Source organism: Bos indicus, chromosome 12 (genome assembly GCF_029378745.1).
Source record: "Bos indicus isolate NIAB-ARS_2022 breed Sahiwal x Tharparkar chromosome 12, NIAB-ARS_B.indTharparkar_mat_pri_1.0, whole genome shotgun sequence".
Taxonomy (NCBI): domain Eukaryota; kingdom Metazoa; phylum Chordata; class Mammalia; order Artiodactyla; family Bovidae; genus Bos; species Bos indicus.
In genome coordinates this window covers 61,884,701-61,900,542 of record NC_091771.1, presented here as the reverse complement: position 1 = coordinate 61,900,542, position 15,842 = coordinate 61,884,701, and the positions used below count along the sequence as shown (strand labels likewise).

The window sequence follows — 15,842 nt, the reverse complement described above, 5'->3', positions numbered from 1 at the left end:
ATACTCAAATACTCTCTGATTTACTCAGAACACATTTTAAGTCATGTTTAACTCCCTTGCTTAAACATTTCAATGGGCTTGTATTGCATTATTACAAAATCTGAGTTCCTTTGCCTCCACCTCCATGATCTCTCCTCTGCCCATTTCTCCCTGTTCCATCTGAGCTACTTCCCTTTTTCTTACTCTGCTCCTGGCTCTCTAATCTCCTGGTTTCATCTCCTGGCTCATGACATGCTTTCCTACATACAGTTCCCAGTGCCAGCAAAACCTTTCCCTTCCTTTCATCCCTTCAGATAGCCAAGTCATCTCCTTCCCTTTTCTTCATAGACTTCCTTGACCTCCGTAGCTAAATAAAGTTTTCTATGCATCCCTCCATCTTAACTATTTTCTCCTTCATAGCACTGATTTGCAGCTCATTATAACATTTACTAAAATTCCACTTGTATGTTTTTTAGTGCTAATTTCTTCTTGCAAAAAATAATGTGCTCCCACACGCCAAACAATGCCTGTACTTGATGCTCATGTGTGTGTATGTTTAGTGGTTCAGTCATGCCCAACTCTTTGTGACTCCAAGGACTGTGACCCACCAGGCTCCTCTGTCCATGAAATTTCCCAGGGAAAAATAATACAGTGAGTTGCCATTTCCTCCTCCAGGGGATCTTTCCAACCAAGCGATCAAACCCTTATCTCTTGCTTGGCAGATAGATTCTTTTCCACTGAGTCATCTGGGATATTTGTGAAAATGGATTATTGTGTTATTATTATTGTTGTTTTTATATTTATCATACAAAAGGCCTAAATGAGCTCTGAAGTTTTAATAGAAGCAAATATGGAAAACTATTTACTTACAGCCATTATGAACAAGCTTTTTTCTATTAACAAGACCTAGGTTTAACATGCTTGGCATGACTTGGGACAGATTTAATTAACATAATCCTTGGCTTTTTCATTTGTTAAAAGGGAATATAACAATACTTGACCAAGTAATTGCTGAGTATTAAATAAAATATTTAAAGAGCCTAGGGTTTGAAGTCCATATGGTACTCTGAGATTATGCTTAAAATTCCTCCTTCTCCAAACACACAGAAATTGAGATTGAAAACTGGAAATTAATGTAGATTATATACCTGTGATACAAATTTATGACTAAAGAGCTCTGGTCACCAGGAAAAGTACTGAAATGCAATCCAGGGTGTAAGCTAAAGTCATGGAAGTACTGGTTGGTGGGACAGAAGCAGGTAGGTAGCTTAGAGTTTACTGCTGCAAGAAAACAGACATCAAAAATCCCCCAACGTTTGTGAAAGGGAAGAAAACCACTCTCACTGTCAGAAAGTTGCTGCCAGAAAACTAGGTTTCTTATGTGTAGGAGGGCTGCTGAGTAAAGATGAGACATAAAGTCTATGCCTGGTCCACAGCTTTCATCTGGGGTAGTTGCAGGAAGCAGCAAAAGCAGGAGATTCACTACAGACTATTGGTTCCATCAGTGATTAAATGTGCAAGTATCTCCCATACCATTGTCTTTTCATAGCTGTGTTAGAGTCTAGATTGTAGATAGCACAAAGATGACTCTAATGCATGAACACAGACAAGAAAAAAATTTTTAGAAGACCCTAGCCCTCAAGTTGGATCAAAAAATGTGTCCAAAGTCCAAGTTGAAAACTAACAGTGGAAAATGCAATCAAGGTATGAAGCAGGGAGCACAAACCCAGTGCTCTGGGACAACCTAGACAGGTGGGATGGGGTGGGAGGTGGGAGACAGGTTCAAGAGGGAGGGGACATATATATACCTATTGCTGATTCATGTTGATGTATGGCAGAAACCAACACCATATTGTAAAGCAATTATCCTCCAATTAAAAATAAATTTTAATAACATTAAGTAAAGACAATATCATTATTAAGAAATGAATTCATTTCTGATAAAAGCAAATTAGAACAATGTTAAGATGACTTCAATATGAATATGTCTATGAAATTCAAAGTCCAACAGATATAAGAATTACTGAGAGATTTTGTTAATATATAGAATTGGAGCTAGTAAATCTAGTTCAGGGCCTGGGATTATGCATTTTTTACAAGCTCCCAGGTGATACTGTCTCTGGTAATTAGAGAATCATACTTTCCATAGCAAATCCTCTGAGTATAGCAACAGATAAATGTAAGAAGAAACAAATTAGAAATTCTGGAAATCAAAATAAAAGATGGTGATAATGAGTAATTCAAAAAACAAGGAAGCTCCAGACTGGACAAAGACAATATTTGTATTGAAGCATTCAGAGGAGATTCAGCCCATCATGACAAGTGTTAGAAGAAAAAAGAAAACAGAGGAATTAACAGATATGCTTGCCTGCTAAGTCTCTTCAGCTGTGTCCAGATTTTTGTGACCCTATGGATTATAGACTGCCAGACTCCTCTGTCCGTGGGATTCTCCAGGCAAGAATACTGGAGTGGGTTGCCATGCCCTTCTGCAGGAGATCTTCCCGACCCAGGGATCGGACCTGCATCTCTTATGACTTCTGCATTGGCAGGTGGGTTCTTTACCACTAGTGCCACCTGGGAACCCCAACAGACATGAAGGATGTATTAAGGACACTCTTACCTAGATTATCATTGAGAAATAGAGTGAGAAAGGCAAGGAGAAAATCCTTCCTGAGGAGGAAAAAGGGATCACCTTTAACACCAGCAGACTTAACCTCAGCAAGAGGTGCCAGAAGGAGGGAAGGAGGATGACTCCAAAGCACTGAAGCAAAGGAAACATATTCTGACAACTTTGTGATCAGATAAATTTCATTCACCTATGAAAATCTTGGAGAAGGAAATGGCAACCCACTCCAGTATTCACGCCTGGTAAATCCCAGGGATAGAGGAGCCTGGCGGGCTATAGTTCATGGAGTCACAGAGTCAGACATGACTGAAGCGTCTAAGCATGCAAGCATGAAAATCAAAGACTTTTAAAGTTATATAAAATCTAAGGAGGATAGTAATGCCTATGGATCCACCCACAATGACATAATTACATAAGGACTTACTTCAGGAAGAGAAGAAAAAGAAGACAGAATGAAGGAGTCAGAAAAACGAAGACAGAAATCAAGGAAGTGGTGAAATACAACAGTAAGTGAATCTATCTGTCTCTCCAACTATTATGGTTAGTTCTATGTGTCAACTTGAATGGGCAACAGGATACTCAGATACTTGTTATTGTTGTTTAGCTGCTAAGTCATGTTCGACTCTTTGTGATGGGATTTCCAGGCAAGAATACTGGAGTGAGTTGCCATTTCCTTCTCCAGGGAGATCTTCCTGACCCAGGGATCAAACCCAAGTCTCATGTCTCCTGCAGTGAAAGGTGGGTTCTTTACCACTGAGCCCCCAAGGACATCCTACTCAGATATTTGGTTAAACATTATGCTAGGTGTGTCTGTGAGTGTGTTTCTGGATGAGATTAATATTTGAATCTGTAGACTGAATAAAGCAGATTGCCTTCTGCAGTGTAGGTAGGCCACATCCAATCTATTGGAGGCCTAAATAGAACAAAAAGGGGAGCAAGAGAGAATTCACTGTCTCTGCCTATCTTTTTGCACGGACATCAGCTCTCCAGGCTTAGGCCTTGGAGTCTGCCTGGAACGACAAGGTCAATTCTCCTAGTTCTCATGCTTCTGAACTCAGAAGCATGTCGGAGAGACATGCTTTTATGTCGGAGAGACATAAAATGTAGGAGCATAAAGCTGAATACATAGATATGTCAGAGAAAGAAATGAGACAAAGATTGAAACACAGAGAACATTAATCTAAAACTATTAATCATAATCAAAATGGAATGACATTATCCTAAGGATGTTATATAAATAGCATAACTACAATCTCAACAATACACCAAAGATAGATGACATATAAGAGTACCATGTGCTCTGCTGGGGAGCCAGGTTGCTGATTGCAGATCTCAGAATTCTTGGCTTCCACAATAGTATGAGTCAATTCCTTAAAATAAATCTATTTATGTTTATATTATTGATTCTGTTTCTCCAGAGAACCTTAATCATTTGTCTATCCCATTAGCTATCATCTAGCTAGTGACTTACTGTTATATCAGTTTATTTATAAGAATGAAAACTGAACAAAATAAATGTCATAGTTTAAGGGAATCATAACAAGTGAGATGGAAAGTGCTATTCTGTGCTTAGTGAAATCTCTTCAGGTGTGGGTTTGATTTATGGTTAAATATAACCTTTAAACCATATTTAAAGGTTAAATATATGCCAATTAATATAAAAAACTTACACTTTAAATATGTCTATTAGGCTCAAAATTAGAAAAAGAAAAATTAAAGACATATTCATCATTTCAATAAGAAAAAGGAAAGGAGAAAATTAAAATGACATAATAAATAGAAACCCACAGAGACCAGACATAAATCCAAATATTATCTTTATGAAAATGGAATGTGATTATCTTACTAACAAATACTATAAGGTTTTATTTTAAAATACTATCTACTATTCGGAGAGACATAAAATGTAGGAGCATAAAGCTGAATACATAGATATGTCAGAGAAAGAAATGAGACAAAGATTGAAACACAGAGAACATTAATCTAAAACTATTAATCATAATCAAAATGGAATGACATTATCCTAAGGATGTTATATAAATAGCATAACTACAACCTCAACAATACACCAAAGATAGATGACATCATTAATGCATAAGAATATAACAACATAGTTTTAAAATATTTAAAGCAAAATACTACAAAAACTAAAAATAAAATTTTAACCTATCCAGTCTAATAGGTGGATGTTGATCCTTACACACATAATAAGGACATAAATTCTTTTCAAGGACATATGAAGTGAAGTGAAGTGCAAGTCGCTCAGTCATGTTTGACTCTTTTGTGACCACATGGACTGTAAAATCCATGGAATTCTCTAGGCCAGAATACTGGAGTGGGTAGCCTTTCTCTTCTCCAGGGGATCTTCTCAACCAAGGGATAGGACTCAGGTTTCCCAAATTGCAGGCAGATTCTTTACCAGCTGAGCCACAAGGGAAGCCCAAGATACTGGAGTGGATAGCCTATCTCTTCAGCGGGTCTTCCCGATCCGGGAATTGAACCGGGGTCTCCTGCATTGCTGGTGGATTCTTTACCAACTGAGCTATAAAGGAAGCCATATAGAATATATTTAAAATAGATAATAATGTATTGATGAAGTTTTAAAAATAAAAAATCTGATATTATGGAAATCACAGTGTAATTCAATCTAAACATTAAAACAAGCAAACAAACCCAGAAAACAACAAACATCCAAATGAAAAGTATAGAGCACATGTGTAAATGATAAGAGATAAATAGGAAATTGGGTTTCCCAAGTGGTGCTAGTAGTAAAGAACCTGCCTGCCAATGCAAGAGGTATAAGAGATGAGGGTTTCATCCCTGGGTCAGGAAGATCCCTTGGAAGAGGAAATGGCTACATACTTCAATATTTTTGCTTGGAGAATCCCAGAGACAGAAGAGCCTGGTGGGTTACAGTCCATAGAGTTGCAGAGAGTCAGACATGACTGAAGCGACTTAGCATGCAGGCACGCAAACAGGAAATCACATGAAAAATTGCATGCTGTTTAGAGCAGGATAAAAATGAAAGTAATAGATATAACAACTTGTCAGATGTGGTCAAAGTGGTGATTAGAGGCAAATTATAATGGAGGGTGTATGAATTAAATAATAAGAAAGGATGAAATTACATTAATTAAAATTTTTCACTCAAGAAAATAGGAAAAAAGTACAGAGTAGATAGAAAAGTAGGAGAAAGAAATTCTTAAGAATCAGACATTAATAAAACAAGTATTAAGTCATGGAGAAAGGCACTAAATAGATAATAAAACAAAAACTGATTCTTTAAGAGTAAAAATACAAGACTATCTATTAGGAGAATCTAGGGAATTAAGAAAAGGGAAAAAAGCACAGAGAAGGTAAATTAATATTAAAATAGAAAAGATAAATTAGTAGAAGATGTTTAAAAATCTTCAGACTTGTGAAAACATTAATGACAATATATTTGAAAAAGAGTAATATAGATGATATTTTAGAAACAAATATTTTAAACTAATATTTATTACATATCATTAATATAAAATTGTGAATCAGTGGCCAGAAAAAACTTTCTATAAAAAGTTTCAGAAAAGAAAAGAAGGCTCAAATAGGTTTGGACTGAGTGACTAACATTTAACACATTTATGTTTGGAGCAGACTTAACAAGCCCTTCAGGAAAGAAATAATCCTTATCTTACAAAAGATTGTCAGAGAATTAAAAAGAGAAAAAAGAACTCCCCAACATATTTTACCAGTTCTGTGACCTCAATTATAAAACTGCACACAAAAAAAATACAAAAAAAAAAAAAACTATTAGAAGAAACTCACTTATACATGTAAGTGCAGAAAGCATAAATACAGTGTCACCAAATTGAAACCTGCAATGTATGTATATAAACTATATCACATTTTAATTTGTTTTGTTCCAGCAATAGAAAAAGGGTTTTAGCATCAGAAAGTATAAAACGGTGTTTATATATTTTAAGAAATAAGTTCATAAGTTCATCTCAGTTTCACGAAGGCTATAGCCTCCCCGATATCCATAGCTCTTCTTCTTGAGCTATATTTCAGTCCTTAATAGGAAGTGCCATCAATTACTATGTCAATATTCTTTCAAACTTTTATTTTAAAAATTGTGTGTGTGTGCACTTAGTCGCTCAGTTGTGTCTGACTCTTTACGACTCCATGGACTGTAGCCCAACAGGCTCCTCTGGCCATGGAGATTCTCTAGGCAAGACTACTGGAGTGGGTTCCCGTGCCTTCTTCCAGGGGATCTTCCCAACCCAGGGACTGAACCCAGTTCTCCCACATTGCAGACGGATTCTTTACTGTCTGAGCCACCAGGGAAGCCCCAGATTGTACACTCATGCTGATAATTTCTTGGGTATTTGTAGGTTTATATTTGTATTTATTTAAAATTTCATGGAATTTCCATGAAAGTTCAAGGTTTCTCATTTATAAATGAGAAACTTATTACTCTTGAAATAAGAAGACATCATTTGGGAGGAATATTGTAAAATAACCTTGTATGTTCATAATCATGATATAACTGTTTTGTGAACAAATCAAAACCATCTTTCAAATGAAAGAATGCATTGTAATTGTCATATTTACTCAACTATGACCTTGTGAAACTAGGACTCTCTTGTGCACCTGACATCAAGGAGTAGGATTTGGTTTCTCCCAATGTCTTCATAGTCATTCCAGTGTTAAAGATATCTGTTAAATATGTTATATTTCACACATTCAATAACATTTCAGAGTGTTCAAGAGCTTTTGAAATTGTTAAATATATATGGTCAAAATTGTGAGATTCTCTGTAATTCATGGTAGTGAGACAGCCTTCTAGAAATAGCATTTTTATATTAGAAAAAATAACTGATACTTCTGTTCAATTATTGAAGCCTATTGTACAGAAATCACATGATGGAAATTATTAATAATTGTATATTGTACTTGTATAGTGTATTGATGTTTTATAAGTTCTTTTTAAAATTTAAATATTGTTGACATAAAATCCTAAGTACTTTTTATATATGATCTTATTTTTAGCTCCTTTTAGTAAATTAAAATATCAATCAATTTAAGTATGTCTCAGTCATTTCTTGCTAGGATATAATAAACACACTCATTTATCTTATGAATAAATTATACTGGAATGTTTTCTTTTATTCAATGTGGCAATGTTTTTAAAAATTTCATGTTATATATCAATTTCAGTTCCTGTTAAAATCTTCCTGTAGCACCAGGTTTTGGATGACAATGTCCTTTTCTTATACTTGTTTGCTCTTATCTACTGTGAAGAAATTCTTTTATTTTCTCTTCTTTAAAGTTTGTTTTATATCTCTTTGTCAAATATGTCAGCCATTTATTTGCCCCATATAAATTTGAAAGAAACAATAAAAACAATTCTTGCCTTTAGTGGCTTGAATTAAAGTGAAAATTACAAGTTTTCCTAATTTTACCCTTAGATTTAGTCCAACGATAGCCTTTTAAAAATTAACCTCAATCTATTACATTTAATGTAAAACTGCTTTTTAGAGAGATCTTTATAAAGATAGTTAAATTATTCTTTTTTAAAAATATATGAAGATTTTTGGATAAAAATGTATTTTTAAATTATAGGTATACACTTGACCTATATTCTTATGTTATACTCAAGTATTGCACTTAATCATTACCAAATGTTGACACAATATTAAAATGTTAAAAAGGGGAGGAAAAAAATTATTTATATAATAATGCTGGTTAAAAACTTAGAGAAAATGATAGAAATAGAAAAAATCAACAGTTAACCACTACAGTAGTAGTGATTGACTAGGCAAAAAGTCAAAAGTTAATGAGAAATCTTTATATTATAAATGTTAGGATATAACTGTCTAAAATTATTTTTCACAGATCACTAATTAGTGGAAAAAGAAGCAAAAACTTAATTTTACAGTGGAAATAACTGTCAAATACTATCTTAAGTAAATGACCAAACTTAATATCACCAATTATGGGACTATTAAATAACTACTAATATTATTTGTTCTTCTTAAACATAATGTTTTTATTGCAATAAAGAGTTATGGATTTTTTCTCTAAATGATTAATTTTCATGAATTTTTACCCAAACACATATAAGACATAAAATGATATCAAAACAGTGCTTATTTCTAATGCAATGGAGTATTTTTCTTCAACAGTAAAGCATAGGTTTTCAAAAATGAACAGGAAAATAAGCTTTTTTTTTTCTTTCTATATAATGATTTATTTCATATCCTGATAGAGAAAATTGCAAGTTATGGTAACAAATACTAGTAATAAGCTTTTGTACTTTATAAAATTGTGGGAAAAGTAATATTTTCTAAGATCAACTATGGAACTTATAGATATTTACAAAATAGATAAAGAGATGTTGAAAATGTGTCTGGTTTAGCCTGTGAAAATCTCTGAATTTTTTATACTAAAACACTCTGTTAGGCTTTAATTCTCAGTCCTGTGGGATTGATGTGTCTCTACACGATCACTGTTTAGTCTCTAAGTCCTCTTTGTGACCCCTTCAACTGTAGCCTGCCAGTGTTCTCTGTGGGATTTTCCAGGCAAGAATACTGGAATAGGTTGCTGTTTCCTTCTCCAGGGATCTGCCTAAGTAGGGATCGAACCCACATCTCCTATATTGGTAGGCAGATTCTCTACCACTGAGTCCCCTGGGAAGCCCAAACAAACATTACTACAATTAAAATTTAATTAACAGATTAAAAAATTATCACCTGACTTGTAGAAAACAGTGTGTTGGAAACTTTCTTCCTATTTTAAAGCTTCATAGTCTAGTAGCTTGATTAAGACAAACTTGCCAGTTTTACATATGCGATCAGGGTTAATAAAAAAAAAGCTGATTTCCCCTCCAGATCTATTGATTCATAATATCTGTTGTCATTAGAGTATCCAAAATTTGTATAGAAAGATGTGCTGTGCTGTGCTTAGTTGCTCAGTTGTGTCTGACTCTTTATGAACCCAATGACTGCTGCCCGCCAGGATCCTCTGTCCATGAGGATTCTCCAAATAAGAATACTGGAGTGGGTTGCCATGGCCTCTTCCAGGGGATCTTCCCAATCCAGGGATTGAACCCAAGTCTGCCACACTGCAGGCAGATTCTTTACTGACTGAGCCACCAAGCCCAAGAATACTGGAGTCGGTAACCTATTTCTTCTCTAGGGGATCTTCCCTACTCAGGAACCGAACTGGGGTCTGCTTCAGTCGTGTCTGACTCTGTGCGACCCCAGAGATGGCAGCCTACCAGGCTTTTCCGTCCCTGGGATTCTCCAGGCAAGAACACTGGAGTGGGTTGCCATTTCCTTCTCCAGTGCATGAGAGTAAAAAGTGAAAGTGAAGTTGCTCAGTTGTGTCTGACTCTTCGCAATCCCATGGACTACAGCCCACCAGGCTCCTCCATCCATGGGATTTTCCAAGCAAGAGTACTGGAATGGGGTGCCATTGCCTTCTCCGTCCTACAATGCAGATGGATTCTTTACCAGCTAAGCTACCAGAGATGCCCCATGGAAAGATGGTACTTGATCTCACATTTTGGTTTGACCCAGAAGGACATGAAATGGTTAATTTGAAAATCCCAACTTTTTGTTACCAATTGATGATTTAAAAAAAAAAAAAATGAGTTCAGAGCACCTATGCCTAGTGATATAGCCTGGAAAGATTAATAAACAAAGAGAAAGAGAATTTTGACATTTCTTAATGATAAATTACATCATATTCCCATAGCAGGAGCTATATATAGATAAAAATATATTTCTCTCTTACTGTTACTTATATGGCAGTGCATCTGAAGCCAGGTATTTTTGCTCTAATGTTTGTGTCTGTATGGTTATTTGACCTAATTGCCTAATCTCCAAAAATGTCATAAAGCACCTGAGCTATCTCGCGGAATAGTCTTTAAAAAGATAGGACTTGGAATGCCCTCACCCATCCTGAAAGGCTCTGTGCTTCTTTAAGAGCCAAGCCCTGGCTAGTGCTACTGTATCTCTAATTGTATAATGTGTTATTCTTGAGTGTATATTTCAGATTTTCTGAATCAGGGGACCAGGACTGAGGTAAGAGAAAGCCATGTTGGATTAGGGATAGATTTCTCCTTAAAGGAGAACCATGATAAATAGCCATTTGTTTGAAAAAGGATGCAGTCAGATGGGAGGGAGAAGACTCTTGTCAACATGGTGGGCTGAACTAATGGGGGTGGGTCCCCACATTAAGAAATATGTAAATTCTAGTTGCATATAATTAAGCTCAGAGGACTTCTCAGTGGCTCAGTGGTAGAGTCCTCCTGCCAGTGCAGGAGACCCAGGAGACCTGGTTTCAATCCCTGGATTGGGAAGATCCCCTGGAGAAGGAAATGGCAACCCACTCCAGTTTTCTAGGATGGGAAATCCCAAGAACAGAGGAACCTGTTGGGCTACAGTCCATATCATCACAAAGTATCAGACACTACAAATTAAGCTCAAGAAATGTAAAGAAAATCGATTCTAACTTACAAGTTAAAAGAGGATAAAGTAAAACTGCAACTAGGAAGTAAGGTTAACCATTTCAGGTGACATCAAAAGGTGATACATAAGTTAAGTTCCAGTAAGAAAATGGCCATGACATAGACCATCACATTCAGCTACTGGGAAATGAAACCAATAATTTTGCATTAAATCAACATTGAGGAAATACTGCCTGATCTTTGAAATGATCCTATAGGTTTTTATTGCAATGTCTTAGATATGAAGCAAGGAAGCAAGATGCCTATAAATTATCAATGAGTATTAGAAATTCCATGTCAAAAATTAATTTTTAAAGTGTTTTGAATTTAGATAACCCATATAATTACAAAGCATGAAATTTTTTATAGAAAGTCTTTTCATTTCAGGGTTATTAAACCAAAAACCAATTTTCACAATACCTATGAAATAATTGACAAAGAACTAAAGATAGTAGAGGACTATGAAAAAGCATGTCTATACTGTTCTAAGTGAGAAATGGACTAGAAACTGTGAGAATAAAGGATATTATATAAAAATAGCAGGCAAACAAAATACTAGAAATCTTGTAAACAAAAATGTAGTCCTTGAATTAAACAAAAAAGCAAACAAATAGACGAATGAAACCAATGATGAGACATAACCTTGGAGAGAATAAATAAACTGGAGGTAAAATATAGATACAGAAGAAAGAAAAGTCTAGAAACTGGGGTTTCACAGCACAATCATTGTTAAAGTCTTAGTGTATTTGCATTTTTCATGAACTACAATGGAATTTAGAACAGTACTATTAATTGTTTTTCTCTTATAACTGAATTTTTCTGTAGTGTTCTCACCACTTCAGAAATTGTATATATCAATTTCTAACACACATAACATACATGCAGTACTTAACATTGCATAAGTTATTGTGGACATTTATTGTGACATAAAATAATTTGAGTCCGGCACTTTGAAATCTCCACTGATGTCTTTTTAGACATGTTGAGAGGGTTCTCAATGTATCTATTCTGAATGGACTTGCTTACCATGGAGACAGATGTTGGGAAGAAGTGCATGGAATTCAAAATAGCAGATGCCTGAAGTGATGTCAAATAAATCCTAGTATTCCACAGTAGGCTTTATGGAAAAGTGTTAGTCACTCAGTTATGTCTGACTCTTTTGCAACCCCATGGAACTGTAGCCCACCAGGCTTCACAGTCCATGGAATTCTCCAGGCAACAGGATCAGAGTGGGTAGCCATTCCGTTCTCCAGGGCATCTTCCTAACTCAGGGACTAAACCCAGGTCTCCTGCGTTGCAGGCAGATTCTTTACCATCTGAGCCACCTGGGAAACTTTATGGGAAGATGATCTTAAAAAGATGACTAAGGAAAAGAACTTTGGTTGAAGAATGAGTTCCAGAAAAAGATGTAGAGCTGTATTGAAGCTTAACAGATAAAATCTTCATATAATACTGAGTTCTTATGAGTATTTTATTCTTAGCATTTGACATAAGCATTGAAGAATGCGTTGAATGTTGACAAAAAGAGAAAGCAAAACAAACAAGATTTTATGCAAAATAAAGAAGGACATATCATGAGCAATGGCAAGCTTGAACTAGAAAAGAGTGCACATGTTCTTTAACCAATAAATAGATGAATGCACATTTAATGTGGAGATATAATCAGATAGTTAGAAATAAGAAGTAGAGCTTGAAGGGAAATTTAAGAACTATAGAGGGGTTTCCTGGTGGCTCAGCTGGTAAAGAATCTGTCTGCAGTGCAGGAGACCTGGATTTGATCCCGGGGTTGGAAAAATTCCCTGGAGAAAGGAAAGGCTACTCACTCCAGTATTCTGGCCTAGAGAATACTAGGAGTATTCTATACATGGACTGTATAGTCCATGGGGTTGCAAAGAGTTGGACACAGCTGAGTGACTTTCACTTTCACTTTTCATAAAACATAAATTAAGAAAAGTAGGCAGTTAAGGAACTACAGAGCTTGCTAAAATGAAGGCAAGATATCATGAAAAAGAGAAGATGAGTTAGAGAATTAAATCTTACTTCCCTGGTGGCTCAGATTGTAAAGACTCTGCCTGCAATGTGGGAGACCTGGATTTCAATCCCTGTGTTGGGAAGATCCCCTAAGGAGGGCATGGCAACCCACTCCAGTATTCTTGCTTGGAGAATCCCCACGAACAGAGAAACTTGGTGGGCTACAGTCTATGGGGTTGCAAAGAGTTGGACACGACTGAGCGACTAGGCACAGCACAGCAAAAGAGAATACTCAAGCTGGGAGTATTGTTGTCCAATACTAAGCTATTGTAAGACAGAAGAATGAAATAATGGAAGAGTGTTTGGGGGAAGGTATTTAAGTAAGGCATAATGTGTAATCGAATTATTAGATGACCTTTATCGGTGCATGTTAGCATGATAGTGGCATTTCAGTTTTTAAAGTGTTGTGCTACTTATCCCAAAATACATTCCTCAAGTCATCCTGGCTGCACCTATCTTCTGGTGAAGCTACAAAATATAGTTATTTCACTTGAGGACTTCTTGATACTGCAGCCTAAACTTTAATTAAGATAAAGCAGAAATTATAATATAAACATAATATGCGACCTTGATTTCTGGTCAGGTGGGATGGACCCATAAAGTTGGAAAGTTGGTGACCCCTGTAATGTCATCACAGTTGGTAAAGTCATATTTGAAAACTTGTAAAGCAGAACACCTGGTTCTTGAGCCTGTATCTCTGGGGGAAATAGTTGTAAAAAGCCGTAATACGAATTCTGATCCTTACTTATTTTTATGCAACTTATTAAAATAAAGTAGTAACTCCAAGCAATACTTTACTTACTTTCAAAACAAGATTTTACTTACTTTATGGGCACACTTTCTGGGCTGCATACCTATGAACTACTTTTCTCATCTTCACACTTATAGCCAGGTATGGCTCTGTAGGTTAAGTGCTCACCAGGAAAATATGAACAGAAGTGAGGGATGCTTGTTCAAAAGGAGACTTCTTACCCTTGTCTTCCTTTCTTCCCTTTTGCAGATTGAAATGTCCGTTGTGATGGAAGTACAACATCAAACCATGCTGATGAAGCCAATAGCTATGGAAATGATGGAGCATGAAATAAGAAAACAAATCCCTGGGGTGGTGGAGGGCGGGGGGGAATCACAGAACAAACCTGCTCCATGTACCTAGACTCTTTGGGCTTTTAAGTGGTTCTGTGTGTGTGAAAGAACTTTCAATCTAATTTAAGTTCTTGCTTAATTTAAGCCTTTGCCAACAAAAGTCCCTCTAGTCACAGCTATGGTTTTTCAAGTAGTCATGTATGAATGTGAGAGTTGGACTATAAAGAAAGCTGAGCACTGAAGAACTGATGCATTTGAACTGTGGTGTTGGAGAAGACTCTTGAGAGTCCCTTGGACTGCAAGGAGATCCAACCAGTCTATTCTAAAGGAAATCAGTCCTGAATACTTATTGGAAGGACTGATGCTGAAGCTGAAGCTTTAATACTTTGGCCACGTGATGCAAAGAAGTGACTCACTAGAAAAGACCCTGATGCTGGGAAAGATTAAAGGCGGGAGGAGAAGGGGATGACAGAGGATGAGATGGTTGGATGGCATCACTAACTCGATGGACATGAGTTTGAGTAAGGTCCAGGAGTTGGTGATGAACAGGGAAGCCTGGTGTGCTGCAGTCCATGGGTCACAAAGAGCCGGACACAACTTAGTGACTGAACTGAACTGAACCAAAGCCCCTTGCATTTTGTCAGCAGTGTACCCTGTATCTTAATAAAACTTTAGAAGAATATGGGTTGATTGCTACTTAAAGTGGATGCATAAATTGAGTTTTTATAATTAAAAAATTGACTCATTTATAGAGTGGAAAGAGACAGATGGATTGTTAGAAATAACTAACTTAATATCTTGTCATAGTTTCTTACATGCTTAGGAAGTAAAATATTAATCACAATTTTAAGAGGAACATTTACAGTCATGAAACTTTATCATAGATATCTTCTCCAACTGTCAGAAAAATATGTATATAATATGTATATGTAAAATACTATATGAGCTTCCCAGATGGCTCAGTGGGTAAAGAATCCACCGCAATGGAGGAGAGGCAGGAGACACAGGTTTAATCCCTGGGTCAGGAAGATCCCTTGGAGGAAGGCATGGTAACCACTCCAGTATTCTTGCCTGAAAGATCCTATGGACAGAGGACCCTGGAGAGCTACAGTCCATAGGGTTGCGGAGTTGGATAGGACTGAGCATGCACATACACACACACATTTATAGTATATACAGTAAAACACTAGACAGAAAAATATTGCATATTACTCTCTATGTATTCAAAAGTATTTCATGTATATCCATATAGTACTCTCCACACATTCAGAGGATTGAATTTCCACAATTCACAGAACAGAACTTTCTAGGTGTTCTATAATTAGGTAGAAAATAGTTACTTATAAGAAAACATCCAGAAATGTATCATTAACTCTCTGAATGTGTGAATGAATCTGACATTTCCCAGGAGCTAATGAGATACATGCTCACTAACTTGTCAAGCATTCTTTTTTGGAAATCTTAAAAAGACAAGTCTTCTAAATCTGAGTCATTAAGGTGATACCAAGTCAAAATACACCAAAAAAATGAGAATTAGATTTCTGTTCTCTAATAGCGTTTCATGTGGAAAAGCAAGGTCTCTACTGAATTGGATAGATTTGACTTAGAATCCTGATCCTGTGGATGACTCGT

General features: G+C 36.1%; 1 long non-coding RNA gene across 1 annotated transcript in view; it reads left to right on the top strand.

The window, feature by feature from the left end:
* LOC139186226 (uncharacterized) overlaps nt 1–14,890 on the top strand; it is a 173,487-nt gene extending 158,597 nt beyond the window's left edge. Inside the window, exon 2 of the long non-coding RNA XR_011569787.1 lies at nt 14,128–14,890. This is a non-coding gene — a long non-coding RNA (uncharacterized lncRNA). The remainder of the gene's footprint in view (nt 1–14,127) is intronic.
* Nucleotides 14,891–15,842: the final 952 nt, after the last annotated feature.